The following is a 7,987-nucleotide window of genomic DNA, read 5'->3' as shown; positions in this document are numbered from 1 at the left end:
AAGCACTGTTCCATTTCGTTTCATCAAAACTGTTTCACTGTTTCGATGCTGCTTGGACGTTTGGCCCATAGGCTATTCTGCATCCAGTGCCAGAAAGATCGGTGCTGCTGCCATGAACGGCATATGCCCCTGGTGGCTGGGGGGGGCACAGCTGCACTGGCAGTGGTTGGAGCGCAGCGGCAGCAGCAGGAGCCTGGTGGTGTTAAGTGCAGAGCTCCCGCAGATGCAGCTGGCACTGTCAGCAGGGCGGGGGTGGGGGGAGCGAAGAGCACCAGTAGGGCCAGGGAGGTTGTAGGGAGCCTTTCACAGGACATCTGTGAATATAATACCACACCATCAGCTCTTCTGTAAAATATTAATTTCTACCTAGGAGAACTTTTACAATCTTTGCAATCTCCTATGCCTGATGAAGGGTGCCTGTGCTTGAAAGCTTGCAAATAAAAAATTTTTGGTTTTTTTGTTGCATATCTCTAGTTGGTCTAATAAAAGATATCAGATCTGCCACAAATTTTGATTTCTGGTTCACTGCAGAAATTCAAGCACTTCCAAGACCGACTGTGCTGGGAGCACTCCTATTTCCCATCAAGAAATTTCTTTACCTCTGGTTGATTATTATCAGCTGTTTAGCATGACCTTAAGAAGACCCCATGCTGTGAGTATATACTATCAGCTGACAGTTATAAACTCAGGGTCCACACAACAAAAGGAGCTCCCCATGCACTAAACAGCTAAGTGGAAATAGCCCTGACTGAGGACATGGAAACATGGGTAGACTTCTCTCTGCCTTTGGGAAGTGAAGCCCATACATCCCAAGAGACAGCTTGAACTACCAAGTTGTAGGCTGTGAGAGGGGGGTCAGGATAGCTCCTTACTGTTCTTTGTTACAGGGAATAATTAAGGAATCACTGTGTCCAAGACAGGAAGAGCAAGCCTAGTTCTATAGCTGCTTGGTGAAGGTACTCATCTGGGAATGAAGGAAATCCTAACTCACAGAACAAGGGGGAAACTTTAGACACAACCTGTCCTAAATATTTTCTACCCACTATTTTAGGCAGCTGCCCTGCTTGGACCATTGGCTTTTGTGAGTACCATTCTGAGGTGCCCAAGTCTCCTTGTCCATTATATGGTAACCCTAGGCCTCCAACCAAATATTCGTGGGGCAGGCACATACATCCCTTTGTGGATGAGCCTTAAGTTCTAGAGCAGAAGGCTGTGTATAAGTGTGTACGTGCTCATCTGATTTGCTCAACTGGTAGAGTGTACCATTGGCCTCAATGGCACTATGACAATTTGCACCAGCTGAAAACGCATTATGATTGGAGAAGCTAAAGATATGCACACTGCAAAACTGGTTGTTATTACTGTAACACACGTTATTCCTTCTTTTTTCTGCAATCTCTGTCACCCTGTTGTGACATCATGTCTCAAATTTGATTTTTAGCTCTGCTAGGTGGAAATTTTGGGTGTCTTCCTGTGTTCTGGTAATGTGCTCAACACACTTTTGGATGCTTTAAAATTAATGCTAGCTGATTCAATATATCTAGAACTTAGATTTACTGACCCCGTACTTGCAGGCAGCAGTTACTCACAGAAGTGATCTCATTTCAGTGAAACTATGTAAATAAATAAATATTTACCTGTGTGAGTAGGAAGCTCTGACTCTGCTCCGTTTAATTTGGGCTCTTGTAAGAACGAGAGAATAACCAATTACCAGACCAATAAAGTATCCTATGATTTATGCTGGTTTTTAAAGACCTTCTTGGCAGAGGGACCTACCTACATATGAACTGAATTTTACTTACTGGCTCCAAAAAGGCATGACTATTCTCTGTATTCCAGAGATCATAACTCCTTAAAATGACAAATTTGTTTCTTGTTTTGCTATCTGATTAGGAACCATGAATTCCACAGTTTCGTTGAGGCCATGTTTTAGGCCATGGAGCATTTTCTTTGTTTCTTTTTTTGGGTTTCTGGATTGTAACAGTAATGGAAATAAGCAATTAGTCCTCTTGGGCTAGGGACAGAAGTTACACACAAACCAATTTAAATAATCAGAAACTAGTTTAAACCTGTAACAACAGAAGTTCAGTGCACATAAACTAGTTTCAAAATGGCTGAAACTCGTTAAAGATAAACCTGGTCAAATTTAGTATCAGACTTAACTGATTTAGGTCAAACCAGTTTATGGAACTTGTCCCAGACCCCTTCCTGGTTCAAGTTAACTCATAATCCCCCAGCATCCCAGAATGCTTTGCTGGGCTGGGCTGTCTGCTCCAGCAGAGAAGAGTTGTGGGGGGTAGCAGAGCAGGGACTACCTCCTCCCAGGCAAACCCTGGCTGGGGTGGAGGCTAGGGAGGGGGGTTAAACTTCCCTTCCCCCAAGTACAGAGCTGCCCTGCTATGTTAAAAACTTACTGCTGGCTGCAACTGTGAACTACAAATCCCAGAGGCACCAGAAACAGGAAGCGATGAGCAACCCTGCAGAGTCCTGCTGTTTTAATTCTGGACTGCAAATCCCAGAATACTCAGCGACAGCAGGAAGAGGAAGAGCCCATGCTGGCTATGTGCCCTAGCAGCCCCTGGCTTCTGGCCTGAACCATTGCAGCTATGTGGCTATATTTCCTGAATCAAAAATGAATGTCCAGTTGTTTCTCAGTTTCATAGATTTCATAGACATTAGGGCTGGACGGGACCTCGGAAGATCGAGTCCAGCCCCCCCCAGGGGCAGGAAGTCAGTTGGGGTCATAGGATCCCAGCAAGAAAAACATCCAGGTTTCTCCTGAAGGTGTTCAAAGTAACTGCTTGAACCACCTCCGATGGCAGGCCATTCCAGACCTTTGGGGCTCAGACAGTAAAGAAGTTCTTATGTCCAGCCTGAAATGGTCTTGTAGGAGTTTATAACCGTTCGACCTTGTAATTCCTTGTTTAATCTCTGCAGCTTAGATTAACCTGCAAAAACTGAATCAATTCAGCTTTGGGCTTTTTGACTGTCTATACTTAGCCCAGGTGCACACATTCTTGATTCTCTTCTCATTTATACCAGTTTTTTCCTGGTGTAGTTGCATTGAGATAAATGGAGTGATCTCCTCCTGACTCAGGGATTGTTTGCATGTGGAAATTTACCACCAGAACTGTAGTGGTACAATTACACCACCATGGGAGAAGCTACCCCAGTGTAATTTTGGGGTATAATTATACCACAATAGAGAGGGGTAGTTAGCCAAGTTGGTTTGAGGTTAGGCAGAAAGCAGGGCAACAGAGGACTAACTTGTTCAGAGAGGCATGAGCTTTCCTAGGCTACAGCCTGTTTCAATGCTATACCAGTACAGTCCTGACAGTAAATTTCCACATGTAAACAAACCCTCAAACTGGTTTAAATGAGAGGAGAATCAGACTGTTATCCCCTCTATCTCCTCTTTCAATCTAAAGGACTTTCTTGTTGATTGGACTACTCTTCACTGAGAGCTTCTTAGAAAATTAATCTGAACATGTTCTAACCTGAAGATTTAACAAGGGAAAAGCCACTGATATATTAGCTAAGAGCAATAGCTTTCCCTTATTAATAATATGAGCAAAAACATTTCAGACTGGTCTGAAGTTTTGAGTCTTGCTGAACACTAGTACCTGGAGTAGAAATGCAAACAAATGTCCTATACACTTGAAAAATGTGTTAGATGTAGACCTGATGATAAAAAGTGTTTTGCTCCAAAGATGTATCATCTTATTGTCAGTTATTTTAAGATTTATCACTTTCTTCTTCAAGTAGTTTCCAGCAGTCTGCTTCCCCAAACTCATTGTGAGCTTGGGAGTTTTTTAAAAGTGAGAGTGAAAGTCTATATGAGGAGAATTTTCTACTCAAATTAATGCAACAACACATACAACATTTGCATACATACTATCATTCCCCCATCTGAATTTGCAGTTGCACAAAATTTGTAGTCACTGTGCATGCGCAGTGTGTCTCTACTTCTTAAAAATCTGGGTTGAGAGACAAAAACTAAATGACACCATAATATTAGGTTTTTGCTTCATGAAAATTATTCAAATCACATAGGGCCTGAAAATTAATTATTCAAATCACAGACCATTCAAATCACATAGGGCCACAGCCTCAGCTAATATAAATTAGCATTGCTTCATTTCACTCAGTGCAGACACCAGCTGAGAACATGGTTTATACACCTAAATTTATCCAATGGCCAGACCTTCAGTTGGCATAATTTGATGCAGCCCATTGATTTCAGTGAAGCCATGTCAAGAGCTATGTCAATTTATTCCAGTTAAAGACTCTGGCCTTAAATATCTGGACTTAAGGAAACTTTAAGCCTTTTTTTATTTTGCTTTTCATTTAATTCAGACAGTGTTCAACTATCTTGAAGGATAATGAAAACAATGGGTCAGCGGAAACAGTAACGAGTATAATCAAACGCTATTTACTCTAACATATCAGATTCAGATGAATTTGCATTTCAGTGCTTATGAGAACACAGTTTCAAAGAGTGTTGGAAGTCTAGACTTTTCCATTTTAGTCCGACAGGATGAATTCATACATGAAACTGCTTAGCAGATCTAAACTAGGAACCAGATCTTGTTTTCAGGTACAGCAGTGTGAATTTAGGTGAAAACCCGTGAAATAGAGAGTTACTCCAGAACTGGAACAGTGTAACTGACAGCAGAATCTGTCATATTCTTTTTTCCTGTGTTGCAGAGGGTAGATCTTTACCCTACTCTCATTGTTGACATCGGTTCTTTATTATCTTGTACCTCAACCTTTTCGAACCCTGTCATCTTTGGTATTTCATTATTTTGTGATCACCTGTAGATATGTTTAGCTCAGATTTTGTCTATACCTATCTGCTTAAGCCAGCACAAGCTCTGATGACACTGACCGCCACTGCCTGACTGCCAGAGCATGGACACATCCATGCGCTTCTGAGAGCTCAGCACAGCTCCATTTAACAGCTGTGCCACTAGGGAGAAAGTGAACCCTCAGTACCTGCTCCTGAAAGGACTGCTACAGCCAGCAGAAGGCATGGGAACATTTGCATGTACCCTCTGCCAGCTGCCAGACATCAGAAGAAGCTTTACTCTGCTCAGGGGAAATGGTGTATTTCTACTAGCAGCCGCAGAGGAGCTTCGAGTGTGGACAGAGTCCAAGTTTTGCCAGAAAACTCCAGGTATGATGGCAAAGCTTTCTAGTGCTGCCTCACCTGACACCAGTATAACTCTTATAGCCTAATGGAGAGTAGAATTTAGCTCATAGCCCATCCAGCAGTTGGGCTAGGTGCTACCTGTACCTGTGCCCTCGTTAGAAAAAGCTTGTCCTGTGAACCTCACATAAAAGGAAATGCCAAATGTGCTGATGCCTTGCTTATGACAGAATCCTTCCTCTGCAGTTATCATGATGCTAGACTGACAACAGTGTAGCACTGACTTCATCAGCAAGGATAGAAATCACATTTGCTAAATAAAAAAGCAAATAGACACCCAGTTAGTCACCGCAAGCCAATTAGCACTCATTGAAAAAAAGCAGCTGAATTCCTTGGTTTCCCTTAGTTTGCTATACAGTTTATGTTCTAAGACTGTGAGGAAATGCCTTTGGACAATTTAAAAGATTGCCTCTCTGCAAATTATAGGACGGCGGAAGAAAAATTGATTTGCTAAAAAAGTACTTGTATTTTCTTGAGCTGTCCTTTATAAAAAGAATGGCAGCCTCTAGAACAGCTTCAGCACCACAATATTAGCTTTCTGGGGAAATGGCCATTATTAATCCAGGGTCTGAGCACAGTCAAAAATGAAATGGTGAACAGCAATTTAAATCTTCAAACGCCAAGAAAGGAAGGAAAAAAGTTGGGGTGAAGGTCTCAGACAGAAAGCTGGACATGTTAGCTGCTCTCAAATATTCTGTCCACGAAAGCTTTCTGAAAAACAAAAAGTTAAGCAAATGGGTAGAGGAGGTAGGAAGAAAATATATTTAAGTGGGAAAGAAAGCAGTCAATGCTAAAATGATATAAGCAGACTAAGGCCTCCAAGGTTTCAGAGCTGAGACCATGAACTCCTACACTAGGTCATGTCTCTTCTAGACACCAAAGTGAACAGGTAAACTGCTGCAAAAAAGGCCAAATATCTACACCTTTTACACATAGCCTTTTCTCACTTAAACTGAAGAAGCATGCTCATTAAAACTCATCTGTCTGCGGAAATTACTAGATGTCAACAAGCTGGAGGTACTGACAACTGCCTAATGGAAAACAGGGATGCCTGTCACCCAGTGGGTAGGAAGACTTTGGGATTTGGCACCTGACAGCCGGATGAGGGCTGTGCTGGGAGGGGGATCCCCGTCCTCTTTCCTTTCCATTTGAAGAGGGAGGCAGAACTGACTTGAATTGTGTTTGGGGGAGTGGTATTATGTCCCAAGGCAGTGGCATTTGACATCAGCCATGCGTTACTTTCTCAAGCAACCATGTAACCTTACCATCTCTCCCTTTGTGTTCCTAAGACTCCTGTGAACACTTCTCTCTGTGTTTTAACTGTGATCTCGACAAACTGATTGTTTGGTTCAGTGACCAAGCCAAAAGAAAGCGCAAGGCTGACCTAAATAAAAACCTTGCATGTGTTCTAATGAAGTAAAAAATATATCATAATCTTTTTATAACCTTTAAAATTAAATTCATGCAAACGTAATAATAAAACGTTATTTTGAAATGAGAAAACAAAATGTTTATTCTGAAATATCAATATTAAATGGTTTGCCTTCTTTGCATTTTTCCAGGGTTTTTTTTAAGTCAAAACATTTAATTAAATCTGCACATTGTTTCAGTCCACCTGAATAAGCATTTTTTTCAGTGCATGTAGTATTTGATCAACAACATTTGTTCAACTCTAATCTTAAAGTTTGTAAGATCTGAGAGGCAAAGTCTTCAATTTTATTTGTTTCATAAATTTGCCAGGCATATCCATAATGCCAAAGAGTAATCAGAATAGTGATAACAACACCAAAAATAAAGGTAAATTTTGGGTCTTGTTATTCCAGACAGTAGGAATACTGGTCCGCAATATCCCTATCAATAGATAGGGATCTCTCTAAGCTGCAGCTTCACAGATTTCACGGAAACCACAAAAAACAGCATTGTCCACGATCGCTGGCAAAATCTGGCATTGGCCTCCATTTCCCACGAAACCAACCAAAAAAAGAGGTAGTGAGGTACACTTAATGAAGGCACCCTCCGCCAATCAGTGGTGAGGGGCAGGGCTGTCAGGGCCCCTTCACCAATCAGTGGCAAGAGGAAGGGCTGCTGCAAAATGCCTGCAAAAGCAGCCCTGTGCGCTGCGAAAAACCTGCTGTCTCACCACAACCTGGATATGTCCCTATCTATAAAAGTACTAGGTGCCCTTAGGACATCTTGCAAGGTTCTTTGGGTAAATCTGATATCTTTTAAAATTTTAGTTGGTCTAATAAAAGTTATTGGATTTACCTAAAGAACCTTGTCTGCCTATGTCCTTAACCCAACACAATTACAACCAACACCCTTTAGCACATCTTCACCTATGACATACTCACACTGCACTGTTCAGGGTATTGGAAGCAGGATGACCATGCTGAATCAGTCCTAACCACCAGTAGTGCCATGGGTACAGGGACAGACCCAGAGAGGGTGCAGTGGCAAGGCTATACCCCACTTCCTGGCTATATGGCAGGAACATCAGCTGGAGATGTTTTTGAATCCCCAAAGAAGGTAAGAATCCCCCCTCTTCCCCTCTGTGCTCAGAGGCATGTCCTTTCCCCTCTCTTTTCCATCCCCTCCATGCTATATTCCCCTCCTCTGCCACTGCCACTGTTTCTGCTGTCCCAGGAGTGCGTGGGACTCCTGTCCCACTCCAAGCTGGGTGGGCTGTGTGGGGATTGGGCTTAGCCTGGGACAATGGCAGTGGTGGTGGGTGGACAGGTTGCTCCATCCTACTGTCCCCCCCCCCCCCCCAATTCCCCT

The sequence above is a fragment of the Gavialis gangeticus genome, unplaced genomic scaffold (genome assembly GCF_001723915.1).
Source record: "Gavialis gangeticus isolate Ggan-Ray unplaced genomic scaffold, GavGan_comp1, whole genome shotgun sequence".
Taxonomy (NCBI): Eukaryota; Metazoa; Chordata; order Crocodylia; family Gavialidae; genus Gavialis; species Gavialis gangeticus.
The sequence above is the reverse complement of the archived record's forward strand: the minus strand, read 5'-3'. Positions refer to the sequence as shown.